This window comes from Barbus barbus, assembly GCF_936440315.1.
Source record: "Barbus barbus genome assembly, chromosome: 35".
NCBI classification, from domain to species: Eukaryota; Metazoa; Chordata; class Actinopteri; order Cypriniformes; family Cyprinidae; genus Barbus; species Barbus barbus.
Window position 1 is genome coordinate 6,690,833 of NC_136763.1, and position 12,688 is coordinate 6,703,520.

Sequence of the window (12,688 nt, forward strand, 5' to 3'; positions counted from 1 at the left end):
TCGAGTCCCCGGCCGGCAGGGATTGTAGGTGGGGGGAGTGAGTGTCCAGCACTCTCTCCACCCTCAATACCACGACTGAGGTGCCCTTGAACAAGGCACCGAACCCCCAACTGCTCCCCGGGCGCCGCAGCATAAAATGGCTGCCCACTGCTCCGGGTGTGTGTTCACGGTGTGTGTGTGTGTGTGTGTGCGTGCATTTGTTCACTACTCACTGCTGTGTGTGTGCACTTGGATGGGTTAAACGCAGAGCACCAATTCCAAGTATGGGTCACCATACTTGACAATACGTCACGACTTTACTTTACTTTACAAAGATTAAGTGAAGGTTAGATGACAGCAAAGCTAATCCAAGGCAAAAACAGGAAATGAGCATGCACAACTAAGTATCAACTGATATATTGACACAAATAAATAAAAACAATTGTCTTGAACCAATCTCTGACATCAAATGTCTGCACAAAACGCTCTAATTTGAATAAACCCTTTTGAGCCAAGACCATCCAGGTATAAGCAGCAGTCAAAAAAAAAAAAAAAAACCTCAAACGTTCTCATTTGTGCAATTCATTCCCCTGCCCGTGTCACTAAGTACTTAGGAAGTGCAGTCTTTATCATTCTTCCTCATGCGTTCCTGTCTAATCAAATATTGAGGGATTTTCTCTTCATTGAGATGAAGGTCTTACTTAATCCATCTTCTAATCGTCCTCTCAGCGGCAGGCTGATGACAGCCGCAGTTATCCGAGATGAGAGGGCACAGATTCAGGCAGCTGTGGCACCATATACGCACATCATCCGCCACCTACACACAAACTGAAAAAAACAATCAAACCAATGAGTTATCTTGAGAATGGACTGTCAGAGCTTGTCACAGTGTGAGTCAGACTGCTATTTCTCCTGCCGTACGTCTTGGATTAAAGCAGGAAGTTGAAAGGAGGAAGAGGTGTAACTCCGAAACAAATAAGGTCTCTGCTGCAACTTCTGTGTTAAACATTTTGGATTGCCCGTATTGGAAAAAAACGTTGATGAAGTGGCTCTCAACAGTCTCATAGAGCTGGTGAAGAGGCCTGAGGCGCGACTGCAAGTCAGCACTTTTCAAACGGTGCTTCCCCTAGTAAAATGATTGCCAGTTTCCTCCTGCCCTGGGCTAAAAGAGTATGTAATGTGAGGTAAGAACGGGGTGACATAGAAGACACAGGTTAATTCTGGAGAAAGCTAACTTTAATCCAGCATTCTGAAAAGCATACAAGCTCTCCCACCCGAACACAGCGGATCGGTGGTGTACACACTAAATGCTTAATTAAACCTGCTTGGGCACCACAGTGGTTGTTACAGCAGCATTCAAACTAATTTGAGAGCTCTTTTAAATGATTCCATAAAGAGCGAGACCTTCAATGTTCGTTCCACACACACAGATCTGAATCATAATGATAGCTGTATTATCATTATCAAGCATGACATTTCAATTCTACCATATAATTAAAGTGAATTATGCAAGCAACAACAATGGCAACTAGATTTATACATTTAATGTGGTGTGGAGTGATGTTTGCCTTTACTAAAATTTTTAGATAAAACTTTTTTTTTTTAAATGTTAACTGACATAACATGAACTGAAACACAACAAACTAATAACCTCAAACTTATTTTATTAAGACAGCATCACTGATTATAATGAGTTCTATTGTATTTTGTCGCGACGTGCCACTCACGTCCAGTGTAGACACGTCAAGAGCCACTCAGATTTACGTGAACACTGCATTCCGTTCACTTCCGCGTCTATTTCTGCCTGTAATGACACATACGTTCTAAATTATGTAAAAATGCATGTCTCTGCAAGTATCCTTGTAAACACAGATGCTTATGGCTTGGGTGAAGGTAAACAATTGAGAAAGAAAATGGATTTGTAACATTATATTGGTTCACGGCTGTTTGTTTCTGGTTTCTGTGTTGTGAATGTTAATCAAACAATAAAAATTAAAAAAATCAATTATCGATTTAATTTAGGCTATACAGTGAAGACTATGCAGTGTTATTTTTCATTTGATTATTCAATTCTGTAGTCCTACCTGAATACTGTTAGACGTGCTTGAAAAATATAAAGCACTGTTTATTTCATTTGTATCTTTGTTCCATTATATTTATCTACGCTTGTAATTTGCTGATTTACTCACCTACAAAATCACCCCAATCATTCTTTTTTTTTTCCCAAATAGAGCTATTCAAGTCAACTGGTGAATTATTTTATTTTTTTCATATCGCAGAAAAACAAATCGCAATGTGAGTTTTCCAATATTGTGCAGCCCTAATAAAAAAAAAAAAAAAAAAAACGTAAGAAAAATTAAACCAATTACTAAACAAAATTACTAAATCTTAAAAATTTAAGTAAAATGAAAATGGAAATTGAAATAATAAAATTCGAATTCGAACCATAAATTGTAACATTACTTAATTGTAAAATTGTAATAGAATCTCCATGATACAAAACTGAAACCGCTACAGTGTTAGGGTGGTTGCTTACTGGTCCGTGTCAAAAAAGCCCACACCCAGGTTTCTACGACATTTTATTCCCTAGATATGACTCAAGTCGCTTCTCCAATGTACATCTGTGTGTTGTTTTCATTGGTTCTATCACTTTTTAGAAAAGTAATTGCAAGCCATATGATTTGAGGTATAATTCAAGTTTGTATCACAAGGAGTTTGGGTTATGCAATACTTCAATTTGGACAAATTAAAACCCAAGTATGTATAAAAATAGCCACAGTTAGCAAACACCACTAATTAACATAAGAGTCAGAGTGTTTATAGCAATGTTATTTGCCAATGACCAGCTCAGATCAGTATCTGATAATCACATGTTTGGGAAAGTCCAGAAAAGCTCAAGACATACACACACACAAAAAAAAAATCCTCCAGCTTCTGTTGAGACTCTCACAGGAGAACGGATGGAAGGATTCCACATTTGTAGCACATGACAAGGACAGGAGGTAGATCGTGGCACCTGTGAATGGTGTGTAACAGCTCTATAGGGGATTTCTGGGCTCCCTGCCCTCTCTACCTTATCAGCTGTAGAGACACAGGATTGCAAGCTTTTATGAACGGTTTCCTGAAGCTCAACTAATCCTGCAGAATGGATCTACGCAAGCACTACGACAGCAGAGCTCCGTCACAAAGCCAAGGGTGATAACCAAAGCTATAATTACAGATGTGTCAGAAACGACCCTGATCTTGGCATACTGTCATTAACACGCTCACACGCTTTGATTTAGTGTGTGTTGAGATACGAAAAGCATGACAGAAGTGAAAGGTTTTGCACATGCAAAAAAGACTGCACACGACAGTCTGGTAATAAACGTACAAGCACTACCTCTTCTTGTCTGTTTGCAAACCTATACCATAGCATACAGATCAATTAGGGCTATGCGATATATCGAACGCGATGATCATGTGCATCTCGTCAATAAAGCCGGTAGCAGTGAATCTCCATCACCTGCTTTCAGATGGAGCCGCATTTAATACACCGCGGCCGCGCAGAAGAAATAATGTGCCTTGCGCACACAAAAATGAGTTGGGAAGCCATTTGATTGAATGCCGCCAGTAAAAGGGAAAGAAAAACCGCTATAGAGCTGATGTCACGACAGAGTTAGAACCAGTGAATGCAGTTTACAGGTTTTATAGAAAGAGAACGATGTGTCGCTGTAGAAACTGAATGCTTCAATGGTTTCGATGCACTCAACACGAGAGACAACACAAACGCAATGACATGTGAAATAAAACGTCCTCGTATTAAAGAAAAGAGTGGCTTGATTAAGTGCTGGAAATAACGGAGGATGGGCAAAGAACAGTAACAAAACTGAAACATGTACAGTCACACACAAGAGTATTGTACAAACTGTACTTCATATCGATGTTTAGACAGCTATAGAAGAATTCATATGTTCACGTTTTTTTTTATATTTAACTTGCATATCTCAGCTTAAGTTTGGCTTCAGTTTGTATTCTATTCTATTCCATTCTATAAGCTTAAATAGTTTGTTTTGATAATATATTATGTTATAAATAATTGACCTTGTTTCTGAGTCATTGACTATGAGTCTCTTGCTCTTCAAGGCTGTATTCATTTAAAAAATACAGAAAAAACATTGATCTACTGAAATAGTATTGCAATTTCTAATATTGGTTTCCTATTTTAATACCTATACTTTAAAATAGCATTTATTCCTGTGATCAAAGCTGAATTTTCAGCATCTTTACTCCAGTCTTCAGTGTCCCATGATCCTTCAGAAATCATTCTAATATGCTGATTGATTTATTATCAGTGTTGAAACTGTTGTGCTGCTTAATATTTGTTTTTTGGAACCTGTGTTACTTTTTTCTTTGATTCTTTGATTAATAAAATGTTTAAAAGAACAGCAGTTATTCAAAATATAAATATCTTCTAACAATAGAAGTCTTTACTATCAATTTTATCCATTTAACACATCCTTGCTGAATAAAGTTTATTTAACTTTCTTTAAACTTTTTTAAAGTATCTTTAAAAAAGAAAGAACAAAATGTCTGACCCCAAACTTTTGAATAGTTTATATTGTAACAAAATCTCTATTTTGACTAAACACTAAGCATTTTTTTTTTTTTTTTTTTTAAATATCACAGGTCCCAAAAAATACAGTATAATAAAAAAATAAAAAAGCAGTACAACTGTTTCCAACATTGATTAAAAATCAGCATATTAGAATGACTTCTAAAGGATCATGTGACTCTGAAAATACTGCTTTGTTTCACAGGAATTAAATTTTAAATTATATTAAAATAGAAAACATTTATTTGAAATTGCAATAATATTTCACAATATTGTTTTGTGAAATAATATTCAGTATTTTTTTATCAAATAGATACAGCCTTGATGAGCATAAGAAACTTCTTTAAAAAAAAACTTACATCAAGGGTTAAATCAAATATAAATAGCACATTAAAGTTCAAAGTTACACACTTTTTTGTGTGCGCGCTGTACAGGTCTGGTATAAAGAATGCTTTTGCTCAGGTGCCCGAAATGTCCGCCCAATAAAGAAAAGTTTTGCTCAGCAAGAAAAAAAATTAGAGGGAACATTGCTCCCACGGGTCCTTAAATCTGATACAACTAAACTGAAGAGTTTTTAAGGCCTTAGTTTTAAATACGTTAAATGGTATAAGAAATAATTTTTCAAATTGCCTTAAATAGATTTAAGAATTCTGCAGATACCTTGTAAATAGTCAAATAAAACTTCCTTTTCCTTGATATTCGTTGATATTTGTGTATTGAAAATGTTTTTGATTGACATTTATGGTCTTTATTTTATTTGGGCTAGTTAAATTAATTTTCGGGCTACCAAAATCTGATGAGTACCTGCCCGAAGGGCTACCAGGGATTTAGACATTTTGCGAGCCCTGCAGCATGTCATCTAAATAAGCTCAAACTCAAAAAAGGCATTTTTTTTTAAACAATTCCATGAGATGGAGTACTGGACAAAAAGTGAAGCAAGCCACACGAGAGAGATTGAAACTGATACTGCAGTTTCACTCTCATTTGAGGACACGCTAAATCTCTCCGGCATTTGGCCAACTTTCATGCAAAACTGCATGGTAAACCATAACATTTGCATTAAAAGTTTTGTTAAATTGTGAAGTAGCTGCCAATATCTAGCTCTCTAACATAAACGTTACTTCACTGTAAAACAGACAGGATGATCTGAACAATGAGACACAATCTAAATATGATTTTGACTTCCGGTCTGTTGCACAGCTTACCACTTTCTGTGCAATGTTGAAATGAAATTGGGTAAAGGATTTTAAGAAGGAGAGTGAGCCTTTAGTCCTGACATCTGAGCGGATGTGCTCCCTGCACTAATGGACATGTGATGTGCTTCAAAACTGGCAGAAGGGAGAAGTGATCTCAACTTTGAGCTGTTCAGAACCTCAACAAGAAAACCAACTTCCTGATAACATTTATGCTTTCATTTAAATCTAAGAAATACACATAAGGACTGAAATGATAATAAAACAATGCTTTGGATGCGTTTACACTTGGTAGGTTTGGTTAAATTAAAACAAACCATGGGACTCATTTGAACAAGTGTGAACACTGCCATCCAAACTTTGACCTGCAAACGTGAATCTTGATCTACTTTCAAATGAACAGGAGGTGTTGTCACAAGATGAGACCCTAAAAATTACAAAATGTTCAAGCATACCTTTTTCTTCTCGTCATAGGAGCTGTTGCCTATTACAGTTTTATGCAGGTGTCAGAACTACATCAAAACTGCCTTTAGTTTAGTATCTTTAGATTCGGTTTTAAAAATGATACTAAAAGAACCAGGAATAAACTTATTTACTTTTGGTCCGGATCATTAACCTGTTACATTTACATTTACATTTATTCATTTAGCTGACGCTTTTATCCAAAGCGACTTACAATTGCTATATATGTCAGAGGTCGCACGCCTCTGGAGCAACTAGAGGGTTAAGTGTCTTGCTCAGGGACACATTGGTGTCTCACAGTGGATTCGAACCCGGGTCTCTCACACCAAAGGCATGTGTCTTATCCACTGCGCCATCACCACCCCTGTTAACCTTCGCCCCCCCCATTTGGGGCCTCACAGGTGAAAATAACCTACCTAAATTAAAACGGTAACAGTTCCTGACAAAGTGTGCTACACAAACAAATTAGGTATTTTTGGAAAGAAGACACTCTAGGCTTTACTATCCATCATCCAGAGTTGATAATGTTCAAAAAGATAAAAAGTTATAGACACTGACGTGCCTTGAAAAATGTTTTTCCACACTGAATGTTTTTTTATTTCATATACAAATACATGAAATAAGTCCTGGAGCAATCCAGAAAAGTAATGGGTTGAAAGCCACGTGTCGCATGAGTTTATATTTCAAATTTGAAGACGATACCATGAAAAATTAGATTCCTGCAATACTTTTTCTGAAAATATTTACAGTCCCCCCAGCCCCTCTGTTTGAGGAAAAATAACCACCAGAATTGCAGTATTGCAGAATTATACAAACTATTTTAGTCATTATACATATTCATGACATGGTCATAGAGTCAGTAATCGCACGCTGATGTGCTTCCATACAGATGATAATCAAACAGATGGGCCATATAATCAATAATAGCTGATCATTGAATCACAATGATAGCCGTCATAGAGTCGGTAATAAAACGCTGATGTGCGTCCATGCATATGATAATCATGCAGATACGGCCACATTCCCCACACAATACACACACACATAAAAAATGTTGAAGGAAAAAAAAAAAAATTATGGATAAAGCAGGCTGGCAGGAGAGAGCGCCAAATTCAAATAAACTATATTCCGCTTTTCTGAGACTTTTTTTTTCCGTGGACGGTCTCATTCTGTTTGTAAAACTGTATGCTACAGCACCGTGTTGGTTTTTTACCACCAAGACGCTGTTTTTGAGCGTAATTTATTCCATAACGGACGCGAACAATAACTCTCCCAAAGAAATTAAATGTAAACAGAGGAATATTCATCCTTATTACAACGTTATTGTTTCGCTGGACTAAAAGTGCTCGCTGGGATGTTGTTCTGTGGACCCTTACCTCTCTAACTAAACTGGGATGTCAGCAGTGGACGCGTTTGTGACTCGTTATTACAATGAATCTGGTACGTACTGCTTTTTTATTCTGCATGTTTTGATGTGTACTGCTTACGCAAATGTAGCAAATACATTTCTTATAAGCTTTCCATCGAAAAACAGCGATCTGTCGTCGATGCTTGAGGCTTAGACCTTCAGAATGATATATAGTTTGTCAAGATTAATGATATTCTTTCACGTTAAATTCATTCATAAACATTAAACTAGTGGGGGGAAAAAGCGCATCAGTGCGTCGTCGCTCTGGCAAACGTTAACAGGTTAAAACCAATACAACCAAACTACAAGTGTAAACACACCCAGAAACCGAAGGATTATTCGTATACACCAGTAGTGCACTCTTCAACTGACATCTGGATCTAATTAAATGTCAATGTACAAAGCTATAGTCTGTAGTGATTTTTGAGGTGGATTCTTTTTAAATCATGCTTTTTTTTTTACTCAAAAGTGGGCCACTTAAAAGGAAGCGCTTGACAATTTGCCCCTGAATGAGTGCGAAACCTTCAACAGGATGGGTGTGTTAGCTTCCTGTACCGAATGAACAAAGGGATTGCACCAACCTCAGTCTCAGCACTAGCTGAGATGAGGCAAGAGAGGAAGTGGTTTGGGGGGGAACAGGAAACGACATCATTCTTCCAGCACCAACATACCATTTTTTTAATACAGGGATTGAGAGACAGCAAATGGCTTCATGGTTGAGAATGCTATAATGATTCTATATACAGCTGCTGGTTTTGTTCCACCTCCAGGGATCTGGATAAATATAACAAATGTTTGCCACGTCACCAAAAATAACAAAGTTAGAAGTCAGGGCTACTGTTAGTGGCCATTATGTGGCTGTGTATAAGCACCAGACTTTCTGTGATAATTAAAATCAATGTGACTTGAACAGCTGAATTGACCAAATGAGGGGAAAAGGGCCAAGTGAGAGGCACAAGCACAAGTTGCGCCTATTGAGCAGCCATTAAATCAAAAGTGAAAGGAAGACATTATACCAATTAGGGCTCGACATCAGCTGTGGGGACAGGACTGAATGTGTAAAAGAAATCAGGCACAGCATGGCCACTTGAACTGAAATTTGGATCTCGCCACAGTGCTAATCCAGAACACCAGAGGCACAAAATAAATCCAAATCAGGGATGTGCAGAACTACACGTATTCATAATCAACTAGCTGTTGGGTTGTTGTCAGTCAAAAGAAGCCCAGTGTTATTATGCTGGTCATATTCATAAACACAGATTAATTGAGAATGACAGAACAGGACAAAAAAGGCAGATGAAGTAGTCAACCCCACTAATGCCAACCAGTCGACCATTAATCTAGAGAGTACGCTAATGCAGGAATGAGCGAGAGCTTTCATTTAAGCGTTTTCCCCAATGAACGACTTGCTTTCGTGCACTACTCTGTCAGCACAGGCGCAAAGATTAGCGGGCCAGTGCAGGCGAGCAATAGACTAAAAAAAGAAATGGGAGTTTCAGTGTTTTTCATTTACACTCCCTCCACCCAGCACCTCTGAGGCCGAGCTGGCTGATCTTTCTTCTCCCAAGTGACTGGCATCATCTCTTCATGCCCCGCAGCCCTGAGAACAAAGACCTGCCAGTGTGGCATCACCTCGCTGTCTCACTCTCGTTAACTGTCAAGGAGAGAGTCTAGTTTAACAAACTCGCTGCTTACAGAAAAGGGAGAAATCTGTGGCTAATTACAAACTGTAATAAACAGAGCAGTTCCTAACAAGCTACTGAGGCAATGTTGATGGCAGCATATCATGGAAATTGGCACAAAGGCAAACATCAAATGATCTCATACTAATCCAGTATTACTGATGAGACATCTCAGTCTATTTGTTAAAATCCCTGGTATTAGATTAACTCCTTTGGAGTTAAATTAAATTAAAATGTGTTCCTTCAATAAATTGAAGTATGTGGCCATCAAGCAGTCTTGTGATTTTACAGTCTGACTTTCAGAAAAGGCAGACCATATACGATGGACCAAAAATTGCTCAAACTCAACATTGTGACATTTGTGACTTATTTTACATCTGTAATGCAATGTATTTCTGTATAAAAGGATATGAGAAAAAATAATAATTCAAAAGTCTGCGGTAACTTTTTTGAAGAAATTATTTTTATGCAACACGCATTAAATTTATCAAAAGTGACAGTAAAGGCATGTACAATGTTACAAAAAAAAAAAAAAAACGATTTCTGAAGACTGGAGCAATGACTGCCGAAAAAAAAAAAAAAAAAAATTAATACACTGTTGGCAACAACACTGGAACAAATTACAATAATAATACAATAAAAAAAAAAAAAACATTAAAATAGAAAATTACAAATATGAATAATGATTTTTGATTAAATAAATGCAACCCTATATAATATATAACATGCATACAATATTTATACTCAAGATCCACAAGAATCTGCCGTGCTCATGCTTCCATAAAGATTATGTTTGTTTTAGCCCAAGGAGATATGTTGTCAGCATTACAATCCACAAATGGAGAGGCTTCTACCCACACATGTGGCCCATTTTAGTTATACCCATCCTAACCCCAACCTTCAATGAAAAATGGAAGCTGAATACATAAGATGAAATGCAATCTGACGGCCATTTCCGGAGTTAAAAGAGTCAACGTAAACCCACTATAGAGGTGACCTTTCACCTTCCTGATGATGTAAGAGGTTATGAACTTCTGTTCAGTGCATTTCAGCAACCTCTGGCAAAAAAACCTAGATAAAGCCCCCCCCCAATGTGCTTTCTCAGTCATTGCGGTTTACAATAGCTGCACGTCGCTGGTTCTTATGGGTCAGATTGAAGTAAACAAAGAGTGTTCTTGCTCTCACTCTCTCCTCACAGCCGAAGCGAGACGGTTCAGTGAAGCAAACAGACGCTCAGTGATGCTCTCACGCAGACATTTGTTTATAGAATGGCAGGCTCATATTGGGTGGTTTAAAAACATATACAATATGTTCTATCTCATACAGATACAACTTCCTGCATTCAAAGGAAAGTATAATATGCTGCACAATCATCTGCCATTTTTCATGTCAGCAAATTGGCAATAAGCAAGCCTGAACAATGTCAACGCCACCTCGCCGCCTTACACAAACAGATGGCCGGGCCAGTGTCCGTGATCTCCCCCCTAATTTCCAGCTACCTCGCACATCTACGCCAATGTTCTCATTGCTCTTACAGCAATGTGGCAGAGCGCTGTTTTCCCACTTAAGAGATGAGCAGACCAAAGCGAGAGACAGCAAGCAAGCTCTGGTCCTGGTGTAAAATGGAGCTAGATGGACATTACTATCCAGCAAGGGGCAGTTTCCACTTCTCAAACCCTATAAGGCAAGCAGCCTTAAAAAATCGATTCTCCGATGCATCACGATTCTCTCTTCAACGATTCCGAATATTTTAGAATCGATTCTGAGCTTGTTTTATTTTTTCGCATATGGCACGTGTGCACAGAATTTGCGCTGTGAGACACGTGCGCATTGCTTGACAGTGTGTGCTTCCACCCGCCGTGTTTTACTTTAAATTTGCTTTAGATATGCTTTCATTTATGCCGTTTGGAATGCAGTACTATTAGATGCATGAAACACGCGCACTGACAGACTTTCACGTGCAATTTGTGTTTGTTTGTCCTGAAGCTCAATTACGGCTGCGGTTAAAATGCACTTGCATTTTCGAATACTTTAAATACGAAATTGTCGTACACAGTTGTTTATGTTTTCAGAGCAGGACAAAACATCTGATATATTGAAATAGATCTGTGAGTGTGAATGCAGCCTGTTAAAGCTGCCACTGTCTATGATCTCATCAGTAATAATCAAATGGCAATAATGCTGAGGAAAAAAGAAAAAACCCATAACTATTGTCTGTACATTTTTGGATACTTAAAAGAACACTTATTTTAAGTAATTTATAAGTAATTGTTTTAAAAAGTAGCCTGCTTATATAATACAAAATTTAAGTAAATTTTACACAAAACAAATTTCGTCGCTCGGCTCGGCTCATGTCCATCATGTGCACTGATGAGCGCTGTCTTCTCGCATCATGAATAGACACGCCCCTTACTGCTGATTGGTTACAAGTTTGTTTTGGTACAGGCCCGACTTTTGAAAAAATGCATACCCCACCTTTAAGTGAACAGCTGAGAAAGAAATTGGATGTGTATCACTATATTGGACCCATGCATTGTCTCTACCGTGCCTAATTTATCAGCTGCTGTCTGTGCCTTTAATGTTAATCAACAACAAACAAAAAAAAACACTCTCTGCTCTTGACTGAATAACTTTTGTAGCTTTAACAAGAATTAATCTACATTTATACAGTGAAGAATATGCATTGATTTAATTTCTAACCTTAACACCTACAAACCTAAAGCATTGTTTAATTTGTGTATTTGTTCTGATTATTTATTTGTTCTATTGCTTGTAATTTGTTCTTATTTGTTCTTATTTACTAACTGTTCACTTGTCTTTAATAATGTTTGAACTTCATGAACTTATTAGAATACAAGATAACAAGGATCAAAAACAATGACAACTACTGGGCTAGTAGGAAAAAGCCATAGCGTTGAGCCCTGAGCAGTTAACAATGAAGCGAAATGCAGAGCCAAAACTACGATTCAAGCTTGTTCTCCATTCCAGTTGGTCATTGATGCCTTGGGCATAATGTTAGTAGTGAGAGTGAGGGAGAAGCTAAAAGAAGCAGCAGTGGCACAGGAAGGTGCAGGAGATTAGGGGTGGGCGATATGGGAAAAATATCATATCACGATTTTTTATAGAAATATCACGATTCACGATTTTTATCACGATTCTTTGTTAGTTTTACTATTTTGGTTTTACCAGTTGTCTGAGCATTACAGCCAAACTAGAAAGACAAAGATGCACGGCAGATATTTAGGCCAAAGTGGGCGAAGATAAAAAATCTTTGTCATTATTTTATTTTTCTTATTAAAAAATAAGAACAAAGATACACATTACAAATACACATAATATACAAATAAAACAAACAGTGCTTTATTTCCAG

The 12,688-nt window shown here is 37.5% G+C and overlaps 1 protein-coding gene across 2 annotated transcripts in view; it reads right to left on the minus strand.

Moving 5' to 3' along the window:
• The window catches only part of gnai2a (guanine nucleotide binding protein (G protein), alpha inhibiting activity polypeptide 2a), a 73,635-nt gene that overhangs the window by 50,599 nt on the left and 10,348 nt on the right, over positions 1–12,688 (minus strand). Inside the window, exon 1 of one of the 2 annotated variants that reach the window (XM_079393598.1) lies at positions 681–910. The exons of the other annotated variant lie outside the window; for it this stretch is intronic. The gene's annotated coding sequence lies outside the window, so the exon portion shown is untranslated. Of the gene's footprint in view, positions 1–680; positions 911–12,688 lie in introns of those variants that run through there. 2 annotated transcript variants of the gene reach the window in all.